Consider the following 15020-nt stretch of genomic DNA (forward strand, 5'->3'; position numbering starts at 1 on the left):
TCTGCATGGACTTCTTCGATCACACACTTTGATAACTGGATGACAGCCCCCGAGATGATATCATCTTCTTCGACTGACGATCCCAAGTTTGCTAGTGCGTCGGTCGCTGTTCTATTCTCGAGGAACATGATCCAGTGTCTATTCCTTGAAGCATGCAGTGTTATTTGAAGTTTGTCCAAGCACCTCTATATTCGATTGTCTCGAACCTCGAAGCTTCCATTTACATGGTTTACCACCAAAAGGGAAGCACACTTTGCCTCGATGACCTCTGCTCCAAGGCCCTTGGCTAGTTCAAGACCTGCGATCATGGCTTCGTACTCGACCTCATTGTTAGTCAATTTGGAAGTTTTGATAGATTTCCTAATAACACTGCCTGTAGGAGATATCAAAATGATGCTGAGCCCGAACCCTTTCACATTCGAGGCACCATCCGTGAAGAGGGTCCAAAACCCCGCCGATGTACCTGTTTTTAACAAAAGTTCCTTTTCTACTTTGGGTACGCGGGCAGGTGCGAAGTCGGCCACAAAGTCTGCCAAAATTTGAGACTTGATGGTCGTCCGAGGTTGATATTCGATATCATATCCTCCAAGATTGATGGCCCACTTGGCCAATCTTCCCAATAATCTGGGCTTATGCAAGAAATTTCGAAGTGGATATGTAGTTAGTACACATATAGGATGTCATTGAAAATATGGTTTTAATTTCCTAGATGCGCTTATTAGTGCAAGAGCTAATTTTTTCAAATGTGGATACATGGTTTCAGCATCCCTTAGAGTCTGACTCACATAATAAATAGAAAATTGCTTACCTTTCTCTTCTCAAACCAACACGCCACTTACTGCTACCTCTCACACGGACAAATACAAGTAGAGGTTTCACCCTCCTTCGGAGTATGAAGCAAATGAGGGCTTGAGAGATACCGTTTTAATTCTTCCAGGGCTTGCTGGCACTCCAAGGTCCATGTGAAGTTGTTCTTCTTTATAAGAAGGGAGAAGAAATGATGGCTCCGATCTGATGATCTCTAACGGTAAAAATCAGCGGTTTCAATTTTATGATCAATAAGGCGCCTCGTAATGACCGCCCCCAAAAGGCTCGAAGCTCAGCTCGGGGTTTCAACCCCATGGGTTCTCAGTGATTGACCTCGAGGCAGTATAAACAATGATCGGCCTCGAGGCAATGTAAACTAGTGGTTGTGGGGGATCGATGTGCGGTTCACAAGGCATGTGACTAGAGCTGACAAAGTCTATTAGGCTAGTTCAAACCCGTATCATGACATTAAATAGTTGTACCAGCCTCATATCTTTGTAATAAATGCATTTGTACTATATTATGATTCCCCCTCATATATAAAGGGGATCCTTGCCATTTGTAGGGGGATCTGATACACAATATTGAATATACAAGAACATTCTCTCTGCTCCCTAACTTAACATATTCTCTTGATCTCACTACTTACATTTATTGCTTATATTTATTGTGTTCTATTTATTGTTCTTCAATTATTGCTAATTATTGGTCATAAAGAGCCGCCATCGAATTTATCGTAACTGTTAATCCTCCATCGACTACTCTTAGTCGGGCACCCGACTAGACCTTGAGCCCCGTATATACAAGCTCGAGGCTCCGATTTCCATCCATTCAGTTTAATTGTTTTACTATCTACAAACTATTATCTTATTTTTCTAATCTTTCGCTTAGCATCTATTGCCTAATAAATAGCATAAAAATAAATCTCATATTTTTAGAACCACAAAATAAAATCTAATTGTTATTACCGTTTTCAAGGTAAACAGTTTGGTGCCTATCGTGGAGCTAAAAATAATTGTGATTGTTTTCTTGCTGGTTTACTACATAACGCAAGTTATATTTCACGCCTTTTCTTGTCCAAGAATCTTTGATTTTAGGTCAAAATATCTAACTCAGTAAATGCATATTAAAACAACGGTCTTGAGGACCATGGGCAGAATGGTGTAATTGTTTTGGGTATTGGTGCATCGCCACTAAACCCTGGGGATGCGCCAGAGCCAATCCTAATAGATATGGTCTCACGTGATGCCCAACACGTAGATATAAGCTCTCACACCAACAGGAGCGTACGCCAAGGAGACCAAGAAGAAGCTTAGAAAACCCTAGATAGGGAAGAATGAGAGATTAGCCTTCATGTTATTTTTGAAATGTTACAGGCACAACAGTTGGAAATTGTTCAGCTACAAAGCCACCAGAAAACTCTTAGCACGGTAGCACCTGACACGGTTCCCCAAGCTGAGCAGGCACTAGAAAGATCAAGCAACAACGGTTTGGCAGCCGACCCCGCCATCAAGAAGATGCTCGAGGACCTCACAAAGAGGATCGAGTTAGGCGAGAAGAAGATAGAAGCCAACGACAAGAAGGTGGAGACCTACAATTCTAGGGTCGACCAAAATTCCAGGCGCACCCCCGATCTTGAAGGGTGTTGACTTAAAGAAGTTCGTAGAAAAACTCTTCCCATAGGAAGAAGCCCCAAAACCCATTCCAAAGAAGTTCAGAATGCCCGACCTTCCGAAGTACAAAGGAACCTCGGATCCCCACAAGCACGTTACTGCTTACACTTATGCAGTGAAGGGCAATGACCTAAAGGACGACGAGATTAAGTCCGTCTTACTAAAAAAGTTCAGAGAGACGCTTTCGAAAGGGGCGATGATGTGGTATCACAACCTGGCCCCAAACTCGATAGATTTATTTGCCATGCTAGCAGATTCCTTCATAAAGGCACATGGTGGTACCATCAAGGTAACTACAAGGAAATCCGACGTCTTCAAAATAAAGCAAAGGGAGAATGAGATGCTGTGAGAGTTTGTATCTCGCTTTCAAATGGAACGAATGGAACTACCACCAGTCTCCGACGACTGGGCAGTGCAGGCTTCACTCGAGGTTTGAACGAGCGAAGCTCAATAGCTTCAAAGTAGCTGAAGTAGAACTTAGTCGAATATCCCACCGTGACTTGGTCGGACGTCCAAAACCGATACCAATAAAAGATCAGGGTCGAAGATGACCAACAAGGAGTGCCCTCGCACTCGGTATATCCTAGTAGGCTTCCGGCAAAGGAGCCAAAACAAAACAAAGAAAGATACCAACCATACACTGAGGATAGAAAAAATGCCTCGAGGTGCAACATACCCCGCAATGATCGAAGGATGGATCGAGGCAAGAATCCTCGGGGACTCGTTAGCAAAGATGGATTCGATAGGGACACAGGGCCGACGGAGGCACACCGCTTGTCGGAATACAACTTCAATGTCGACATTTTGCACATCGTATTCGCCATCAATAAAATTAGAGATGCCAGGTGGGCAAGGCCTATACAATCAGATCCTTCAGAAAGGAACCATAACTTAGCGTGTGAATTTCACGGCACACACGATCACAGGACCGAGGACTGCCGACAACTCTGGGAATAAGTAGCCCGACTACTCAACAAAGGTCACCTCCGAGAATTCCTTAGCAACCGAGCCAAAAATCAATTATGGGAAAGAGAGGCAACAAAGAAGAACAAAGCAGCTAAGCCGCAACATGTTATCTGTATGATCAGGGGAGGGGTCGACATCCCACAAGAACCTACTATCAGAAGAACAAAAATATCCATTACTAGAAAAATGCAAACTTGAGGTTGCATACCTGAGGACGCTCTCACATTCAACGATGAGGAAATCGAGACCTTGTCTCAGCCTTACAATAACGCACTGGTAATCGCTTTTCTTGTAAATACATTTCAAATTAAACATGTACTTGTGGATCCAGGTAGCTCGACCAATATTATCAGCTCAAGGGTAGTAGAGCAGCTCGGACTTCTTGAACAAATCGTGCCCACCTCTCGAGTCCTCAACGGGTTCAAGATGGCGAGCGAAACAACGAAAGGGGAAATCACCCTCCCGGTCAATATGGCCAGCACTATCCAAAATGCCAAATTCCATGTCATCGAAGGAGACATGAGTTACAACTCCTTGCTCAGAAGGCCATGGATACACTGTATGAGAGCAGTACCATCAACCCTTCACCAAATGATGAAGTTTCCAACAAAGGATGGAATAAAAATTGTGTACGGGGAACAACATACAGCGAGGGAGATGTTCGCGGTACATGATGTAGCACCGACACCAACGCCTTCTACGTCGAAGAAACCACAGGATAAACAAAAAGTGAAATAGCAATCACGAGATACATTCTTGGCTATACCCGAATAAAACAAGCAAAGGATAATGAAGTGTCCTTAGAACAAACCATCAAAGCATATCGAGGCCCAAGGCGCCATCGGCACTATGGTATAATCATCTCTCTTTTTAGTTACACTTTACACTCACTTGTGCGTAGGTATCCGATCAAAACAGCTGAAACGCTTTCCAACTTGAAGGCCTTAGGTTCCGAAAGCATACGTTGCACTCTTTTCCTTCGACCGAGTTTTTATCCCAAGAAGGGTTTTACCGACAAGGTTTTTAACGAGGCAACATACATATGCTACCTAAGGAAGACTCAACAAGTATTCAAGGCTTCTCTTCAATCAACCTCGAATACTGGGAGGCATCCCCCCAGAAGGTCACCTCCTCGGAGAAGCCAAGACGTGCTAAATGGGGTCTCGATAGGAAAACGATGTACCGGGCCAAACGGTCAAACGAACCGTGTCAGTATAGAATAACCGAGCCCTTGACAGCAAAAACATATATACTTGTACCAAGTAATCAAAGAATACTTTCCCCTCCATCAAAGAATTTAGCATTTCAAAGGAGTTCGGTATATTTTTACAAAAATGGCTCCAGAAGCCAAGAACGTCCCGAACCCTTGGGGGCTAGCGTCAAAAACACAAAACCGTATGACCCCCGAGTCGGAAGCTTCAAGCTCGTAAGCCCTCAATGAGGCAACGTCAAGTCTAAAAAAACAGTTCCATAGCTAAGGAAACTTTCAATGTCTCGGGGACTGCCGATGCCACAAGACCTTATACGGGCAACCTCGATCCAGTAAGACCTTTATAAAGCAACACCAAAAACTATAAGACCTCAAGAAAGGCATGAACCATACTTGTTCCAAGTAACCAAAACTGTAAGACCTAAAGTAAGGCATGAACCATACTTGTACCAAGTAACCAAAACTGTAAGACCTCAAAGTCATGTAAACATTATAAGACCTTGTAAAAAGGCATTGTCCCGACCTTAAAGTTAAGGCTATATATTCGAACTTCTAAGACCCCTAAAGAGGCATACCCTCGATATTGATGCCAAAACTACTTTACTCGGGGACTGAAAAGCTCTGGCCAAACACAATGACTATGGTCACAAGGCGGTACTGGCCAAACTAACGTGACTCAGGGATGCCCAGTCGTCGCTATAAAATCACAGGCCTTCAATTACTTCAAAATTACATAAAAAATAATTGGTTAAATAGGCTACCCTCGACATAGGCAAAAGATATTCGACCACGTCAGCTCCAGATTATAGGCTTCTCACACTCAGCCACCTAGCAAAACCTACCGAGGTGATCTTCGCCACATAACGACTCACAATCGAGGTTTTATCGAACCGTCGAAGAGCCAGGCAAACACAATTTCAAAAAGTCCTTAACGAGGGAAAATAAAGCCTATATTAGAGGTCTTACCGACCCAATGCATAAGAGCCATTGTCGTCAGCCAATATAAAGGGTCGTACCGACCCAATGCGTAAGAGCCACTATCGCCAGCCCACATAAAGGGTCGTACCGACCCAATGCGTAAGAGCCTAAAAACCAACTTTAAATTCAAAAACATAAGGGTCAATGAGCTCGAGTCAAAATCTGGCTCGGAGACTGAACCTGAAACAGTTAACTGAATATGCCTAAGAGCAAAAGCTTAAGACCTCAAATGTCGGCTTATGCTAACAGGTCATACAACCAAACACATAGGAGCCTATGGGCCAACCCCATAAGCCCCAGGGTTGTACTACAAACCTAAGGATTCCTTTTAACTCGAAGACCAGCTCAATCTGGCTAATGACTGACAAACATCAAAGTAAAGAGAAGTGCATAAAAAATCAAACCGCAAGGCTCCCTTTTATATACTTATATGTGAAAAAATACAAATCTCCATGTTCTTTAAAAGCACTATACAAAAAATCAGAAAAGAAAGGCCTAATCTACGTCCCTCTCGGGGACTAGGGCCCGTCAGCCTCTTTCTACCTATCTTCAGCATCAGACAGAAGGAACTTAGCATCATATTCGTCCGCCTTCGCCTTCTTTTTCTCGTCTGAGATATCGAAGCCCCTGACTTGGATCTCCTCGAGGATTTCCCTCCAAGATTTACACCTAACACACTCTTTGCTCCTACTCTCCTGGTCGAGAGCCCCCCTCAGCTCAGTACGAGTGTCGGCAGCGTCCTTCAAATAGACGACCATTTTCTTATCAGCCTTAGTTCGGATCGCTTCGCCTTCAGCCTGGGCATCCACAACTTTAGCCTTCATCTTCAGAAGCTCAGACTCAAGCCTTGAAATCATGTCCGTTCGGACCAAGCTATTCTTATGAGCGTTGTGAAGTTGCACTTCGAGGGCAGAAGCCTTGGCCAAAACATCCTTCTTAGCAATAACCTAGGTGTCCACCCAAGCCTTTAGCTCATCACGCTCACACTTGGCTTAACCAACTTCGCTCCAAAGGCGTTCCAGGTCCTCCGTCTTTTTCTGCAACTAAAGTAAATGAAACATTAGCCTCGGAAGACAGAAGAAGAAACATGCACTCCCTTGAAACAAAAAATACATGCTCCTCGAGGTAGCTTTCGTAGTTCAGACTTCGAGTTGCCTCATACCGCAAGTGTGCCAACTCGTCTTCCTTTTCATCGCAAAGAAGCCTTGGGGATTTCTCCCCATCCACGGCTTTTCGCAGCATGGTCTCACGACAAAGCAGCTCAGACTTGAGCTTGTTAAAAGCCTATGAAGGAGAAACTTAATAAGAGAGTAAAAATTTTGAAAAACTATAAAACCAGTACGATCGGCCAAAAATCACCACAGATTAGAGCCGCTAAGCTTCCTCAAAAGTTGAGCACACATCTACTAGTTTGGCTCCATCAACTCCAGTAGAACCGCTCTCAGTTGGGATACGATTGCTCGATATATGCGGCCCTTGGCTTCGAACATCCCTCGAAGTGCCTTCAACAGGAGAAAAAGTTGGCTGTAGAGAACCCTCGTTCCTCGAGGTACCTTTGATGAGAAAAGAAGACGGCAGCGAAGGAGGGATCATTTTTCTAAAATCAAAGATCTCGGGCGCTATAGGCTCAGTTGATACACCCTCTTTGAGCCTCCGGGCTGGACTCATCTTGCTATAATCACCACTGCCCTGCGAAGGCCCTTTCTGCTTATTATTATTGACCCTCGGCCCCAAAGCTGACGATCCTTCTCCCTTTCCGAGAGGGCACGATCTCGCCTCAATGAACCCCTGATGCCTACGATGACGGAGTTAGTACGCATGAACAAAAAGTGCCTCTAAAAAAGGAGCAAATCACATAGCATGTACCATGGTATTTTTCCTCCCATCTACCTTTAGACAAGGCTCGCCACTTACACTCATCATAAGTCGAGAAGGTCACCAACTTCCAAGACTAATCCGTCAGGTCGGGGACCTAGTACGACATCCATGGAATTTCGGCAGAAAGAGAAAGAAAGGTGCATTTAGGGAACCCGCCTCCGCCATAAGCAAAACAACGAAGGCACAAGTGTACCACTTACGTGTAAAATTCCATTCCTCGGGAAATGGTAGAAACTCCATGAGGATAATATCAACAGTTCATACTCAGACGAATCAGCTCATCCATCCCCGATCCCCATTTTCTTTATCATCAACAACAAAGGGCGTGGTGGATCGGCATTGTAGGGTTAGCAGACTTCGGTGGTAAAAAGGCCAGTACATCCTGATGAGATGACTAAGGGTGAAATCAACCCCTGCTTCTTCCGCGAAGAACCACATCATCAATACTATCCTCCAAAATGACAGATGAACCTGTGCCAAGGTAACCTGGTACATTCGACAAAAATCGAGCACGCCCCTATCAAGGGGGCCAGCTTAAAGGGGTACGTGTATACGTTCAAAAACTCCTCAACATGATCCATGATGCTCTTCTCTTGGGAAGGTACTGGTAGTACTACCTTTTCCCCCATCCACAATATTTCCTCATTAACTCAAGGTGCCCCTCTCCTATTAAAGAAATAAACTTTGAGGCATACTTCTAATGACCCCGAAAATTGGGAGGTTTTTCTGACGAAAAGTCCCCCCTCGAAACAAAATGTCCCAAGGTTGGCTTGCCTGGCACCAGCAACCTGGCGGGAACCAAAGGCGTAACTCCCTTCTCCTTGCCGAGCGGACCCTAACGTAGCAGCCATAACTGTGGTAAAACTAGGGAATTGGAGCAGGAATTTGAGCTAGGGATTCAAAGTCGAAATGGTAGAGGACCTAAGGCAGGAAAGAAGAACTCTATGAAGAAGGATAACTACTCAGAATAGCAGAATCCTCAAAGGAGGGAAGACAACCATATATATAGAGAAAGCGGTGACTGTCCGCCTGCCTCAAAGGCCAATTAAAAATATTGACTAAGCCATTTTCACTTTGGGAAGATGTACCAGCGGGATTGCCTCGATTGTTTCATAACCATGTCATGCAACTAACGCTGTCGTACGACGTTTTGGGGGATAAAAGACCCCCGCATCAACAAGCCTCGAGATGGTGCCCGATCTCAAGGATCTCTATCAAAAAGAAGATAGGCTCTATGGAGCCATTGATATCATTACAATCCTCGAGATGTTACCCGATCTCGAGGATCTCTGTCAAAAAGAAGATAGTCTCTAAGGAGCCATTGATATCACTACAAGCCTCGATATGGTACCCGATGTCGTGGACCTCTGACAAAAAGAAGATAAGCTCTGAAAATCTACTCATACGGGACTGACTTCGAGACGGTACCCTACCTCGAGGATTTCTACTATTGCAAATGTGAGTCATTTACCCGATTTTGTGGCCCTCGAGCTACCTGATCCTGAGCCAATTTTCACTCGAAAACTACTAATAAAGCCTTTGGGCTATTTCTCATCTTCGAATCAAGTTAAACGTCCTCTCGGTTACATTAATCCAGGGGCTATCCGAGTCCAGGCGTACCCTCATTCGGGATCTATTTATAACGTCTTAAGGCTATCTTCGCTCTAAGTTCAAAACAAGTTTTCAGGTAGCCCGAGCTTGAGAGAACTCTCACTCAGGGACTGCCTTTGAAAGCCTAAGGGCTATATTAATTCTCAGGTGTTCGAGCAATTCCCCCTCAAGGACTATCGACGGGGTTTGAAAGGCTAAGTTTCGTTCTAAAAATTCGAAGCCCTACTCTCAATTCGATCTGTGCTTAGCCCGAGGAATGAGAAAGGGCTCCATGGGATATCGTATTAACCAATCAGGAACCAGGGAAACACCTACACCCGGGCCCGGAATTCGAACCTATCGGTAGGGTCATGCACTCAAATTCTTCACAAATGCAAATAAAAGGAAATCCGGCAAAATCAGCTCCAAAATTGAAGAAACACTTTTTCATTAGTAAACAATGATTACAAATGCCCACGAAGGGTCCTTACACATGATTACAAAAGCCCACAAAGGGTCCTTACACTGAAACAAAGAAGCAATATATATAACAGCTACAAGCCTAATCTGCTCTCGGGGGCAGTATCTTCGACAACCATTTCCTCGGGGGCCTCATCTCGGTCTTTCAAACGGTATCTTCAAGATTGAAGAAGAAGCAGAAAACGATGAAGAAGAAGAAGAAGAAAAAGATGAAGAAGAAGCAAAAAAAGATGAAAAAGTGTCGGGGTGAAAAATATGGCGAGTATGAGTCTCGCCAGCACAACTATTGTGAAGCCACTTCTTGAGACGTTGCACTTGTGCGGGATCCAACAGTTAGTAGATGGCACCACCTCACTCCACAAAAAGCAAAAGGAGTGAAGCGCCTCACCGGGTAGTTAACAGAGATAAGTAGAAGTTTATAGTCCACATATCCTTTAATGTGAAGATAATTTGAGATTTCTCTCTCAGTATTTCAGGCCAAAAACAACAACAACAAACCAGTTCAATCCCCCTCAGTAGGGAAAAGCTCTGGGAAAGGACAATGACATAACTAATGAGAACATTGTCCAGTGCCCTTATGGCCACGAGCTTCAAACATGGGAAATAGCGTTGGGAGAGGACGAAGAGAAGAGAAGAGTAAAAGGCTGTTGAAGAAGGTTTGAATGACATTTTGGTTCAATAAAAGTTCTATTTATAGAAAGGGTAGCAGTGTAACCGATGGTGCAATCAAAGTCTTTGGAAAACGTACCGACATGTGCAATCAATGCATTTTGGAAAACGGACCGGCGGTAATATTATCACTTTGAAGAATATAAACCGGTGGTACATTGAATGATTCTGGAAAGAGGAACCGATGGGACGCTTCAATTATCACGAAGGCTTACGTCATAAGTATGACATTATCGCGGGAAGCTCGAAGAGATAGATATCAAAGTCATTTCTTATGGTTTCACTCTAAGAAATGCGGGGACTATATGTATACGGTAAAAATCAGTGGTTCAATTTTATGATCATTAAGGCGCCTCGTAAAGACCGCCCCCAGAATGCTCGAAGCTCAGCTCGGGGTTTCGCCCCTATGGGTTCTCAGTGATTGACCTCAAGGCAGTATAAACAATGATCAGCCTTGAGGCAATGTAAACCAGCGGTTATGGGGGATCGATGTGAGGTTCCCAAGGCACGTGACTAGAGCTGACAAAGTCTATTAGGCTAGTTCAAACCCGTAGCATGGCATTAATGGTTGTACCAGCCCGATATCTTTGTAATAAATGCATTTGTACTATATTGAGATTCCCCCTCATATATAAAGGGGATCCTTGCAATTTTTAGGGGGATCTGATACACAACATTGAATATACAAGAACATTCTCTTTGCTCCCTAACTTAACATATTCTCTTAATCTCTCTACTTACATTTATTGCTTATATTTATTGTGTTCTATTTATTGTTCTTCTGCTCATTATTGGTCATAAAGAGCTGCCATCGAATTTATCATAACTGTTAATCCTCCATCGACTGCTCTTAGTCGAGCACCCGACCCGACTCGAGGCTCCGATTTCCAGTCATTCAGTTTGATTGTTATACTTTCTACAAGCTATTATCTTATTTTTTCTAATGTGTCGCTTAGCATCTATTGCCTAACAACTAGCGTAAAAATAGATTACATATTTTTAGAACCACAAAATCAATACTAATTGTTATTACTGTTTTCAAGGTAAACAATCTCGAGATGAATCGACTCAGTGCAGCTATCCGTCCGGCCAACCGTTGTATGACTTTCATATTGTTCACCACAATGATTTCCTCAATGGCTTTGATTTTATCGGGATTGACTTCGATGCCCCTGTTCGATACCATGAAGCCTAAGAACTTGCCCGAACCGACTCCAAAAGCACATTTCTCGCGGTTAAGCTTCATGTTATACTTTTTAAGGATGTCGAACGTTACCTGCAAATAGGTAAAATGGTCCTCTGCGTGCAGGGATTTAAATAGCATATCATCAATATAAACTTCAATAGATTTGCATATTTGATGCTCGAATATCCTATTAACTAAACGTTGATATGTGGCCCATGCATTCTTTAGCCCGAAGGGCATTACATTATAGCAGTATGTACCAAACTTCGTGATGAGCGAAGTCTTTTTCCGGTCCTCCAGGTTCATTTCAATCTGATTATACCTGGAGTAGGCATCGAGAAAGGTAAGAATCTAGTGGCAAGCCGTAGCATCGATCAAATGATCGATATTGGAAAATGGGAATGAATCTTTTGTGCATGCTTTTTCCAGGTCTTTGTAACCTACACACATTCTAAGTTTATTCCCCTTTTTAGGGACTACCACTACGTTAGCTAGCCTTACATCCCTAATGGATCCTATTTTGAGAAGTTTGGTTACCTCTTCCTTGATGAATGCATGTTTTACCTTAGATTGAGGTCTCCTCTTTTGCTTCACCGGTCTAAACCTGAGATCGATACTTAGTCGATGGGTAGTTATCTCCAGTGGAATCCCTGTCATATCTAAATGGGACCAAGCAAAGCAATCAATATTATTGATGAGAAATTGAATGAGTTTTTTCCTGAGTTCGGGTGCTAACCCCATCCCCTGGTATACCTTTTGTTTCAGAAGATGCTCGATCAATATGACCTATTTGAGTTCTTCGATCATGGATTTCATTACATCTGATTCTGGGACAACGAAAGTTTGAGGGGTGAGGAAATCTTCTTCTTCGTTCTCAACCACCTGTTCATCGAACATTTGCCCACTCGAGCTCAACCGAGGGCACGAGCTGTGATTGCTATTTGGTCACCTGTTCGTCCTTTGACTTCTCCTATGTGGATGGAGTCGACATCGGTGCTGAGTCATGCACTGCAAACAATTACTTGGTTGCATGCTCCTCCCCATATACTGTTGTCACGCCATCCTTCGTTGGGAACTTCATTATTTGGTGGAGGGTCGATGGTACCGCCCTCATGCTATGGATCCATGGCCTTTCGAGCAAAGAATTGTATCTCATGCCACCTTCGATGACATGATATTTTGTTTCTTGTATGGTTCCGTCCACGTTGACTGGGAGGACGATTTATCCCATCATCATTTCACTTTCCATGTTAAAGCCATTCAAGACCCGAGATGCTGGTATAATTCGATCAAGCAGCCCGAGCTACTCTACGACCCCAAACCTAATTATATTCGCAAAACTACATGGATCCACGAGAACACGTATAACTTGAACTTTACTTAAAAGGATAGAAATTACCAGTGCATCATTGTGAGGTTGAGATAAAGCCTCGATGTCTTCCTTGCTGAATGTCAGGGTGTCCTCGGTCAAGTAATCCCGAGTCCGCTTTTCCCTTGTGATGGATATTTTGGTGCGTTTGAATATTGGTCCCTGCAGGATGTCGACTCCGCCAATGATCATGTGAGTGACATGTTGGGGTTCTTCTGGTTCACTCTTCCTGTCTGCATCCCTCTCCCTGAAGTGATTCTTAGCCCGATCACTTAGGAATTCTCTAAGGTGGCCCTCATTGAATAACCTAGCCATTTCCTCCCTTAGCTATCTGCAGTCCTCCGTTCTGTGACCATGTGTGCCATGATACTTGCACATCAAATTTGGGTTCCTTTGGGAGGGATCGGTCTGTATTGGCCTAGGCCACTTAGTATCTTTGATTCTCCCAATAGCCGAGATGATCCCTGATGCATCTACGCTGAAATTGTATTATGATAATGGTGGGGCATCGGCGGGGTATACGTGCTTATCGAACCCGTTCTTGCTCATGATCCCTCGAGAACTTGGACCTTGGTTACTTCCTTGATCGCTCCAAGTGGTATTGTGGTTCGGGCCGTTGTTTCTTTGATCATATGGTTGGTACCATTCTTTTTTGAATCTTGATCCCTAGTCTGTGTCCCTCGGGGGCTTGGCTGCGAATCTATTTAGGTGAACTGAGCTCGAGGGGGCTCCCAACTGGTCATCCTCGACCCTATTTTTTGAGTGACACCAATTGTGCAGATCCGACCATGTCACAGCTGGATACTCGATCAACTTCTGCTTTAGCTATCGAGATGCTATCAAGCTTCTGTCATTCAATTCTTGCATGAAGACCTGAACTGGCTAGTCGTCGGAGACCGGGGGTAGTTCCATCCTTTCCATCTAACACCCGGACACAAACTCCCTTAGTATTTCGTCATCCCTTTGATTTATCATGAACACGTCTGATTTTCTTGTGGCCACCTTTATGGCCCCGGCGTGTGCTTTTACAAAGGCATTTGCTAACTTAGCAAATGAATCAATGGAGTTAAGAGCCAAATTGTGATACCAGATTCTAGATCCTTTTGACAGAGTTTCTCCAAACTTTTTCAATAATACTGAATTAATTTCGGCATCATTCAAGTCACTTCCTTTGATCCCACAAGTGTACGAAGTAATATGTTCGTTAGGGTTCATGTCCTATTGTACTTTGGTATATCGGGCATGCGAAACTTCTTGGGAATAGGCATCAAAGACGCACTCGAGGGGAAAGGTTTTTGTATGATTTTTTTGGCATCTAGTCCCTTCAAAACTGGAGGTGCTCCCGGTATTTGGTCCACCCAGGAGTTGTAAGTTTCCACCTTTTTATCATTGTCTTCTATCCTCTTTTCTGCTAACCCGATTTCTTTAGTTAGTTCCTCGAGCATTTTCATGATTGTAGGGTCAGTCCCCGTGCCGCTTTCATTGGGCCTTTCAAGCACAGGTTTGTGTTGTGTGTTTACTGGTTTGGCGGTGTTAGGAGTCCTATTCTAACTTTGAAGTTGAGAGATGGCGACTTGCTGAGCTTGCAGCATCTCGAATATCAGCTATAGGCTGACTCATTCTTCTTCTGGTCCTCGTGTTTCCTGGCCTCTAGCCTGGGCTTCCTTGCGGCCATTCCTTACGGGGTTTGTGCCATCTTCTGTGTTTCGAGAGTTGTGGAAGATGATATCAACTAGCTCCGTGTTAGGCACTCCCTCCGGGTTTATGGGTGGTACACCGAGCCCTATGCCTTTGTTTTATCCAAGTCCTTCACTATCATGATCAGGTACATTTTGTGTGCTAGACATATTTTAGCCTGAAATAAGAAAATCTTTGACAAGAAAAAGTGTGAAGAATAACATGTGTTATCAGAAAACTAATACTTAAATAATTACTATTATCTTTAGCCCCACGGTGGGTGCCAAACTGTTTACCTCGAAAAATGTGAGTAACAATTAAACATAATTTGTAGTTTTAAAGATATGTGATATATTTTAATACTAGTGATTAAAAAAGTAATATTGAGCTTAAGTAAGAAGAAATAATGAATCAAGTCAATATTGTCGATACAAAGGTGCGGTTGCACCTAGCTTTCCAATCTTCAGCCGAACTCCACCATCTTCCAGGTGGTCCAAAACCCACCCGAGCCCCTCGGAACCCTGCCCAAACATACCA

The sequence above is a fragment of the Nicotiana tabacum genome, chromosome 22 (assembly GCF_000715075.1).
Source record: "Nicotiana tabacum cultivar K326 chromosome 22, ASM71507v2, whole genome shotgun sequence".
NCBI classification, from domain to species: Eukaryota; Viridiplantae; Streptophyta; class Magnoliopsida; order Solanales; family Solanaceae; genus Nicotiana; species Nicotiana tabacum.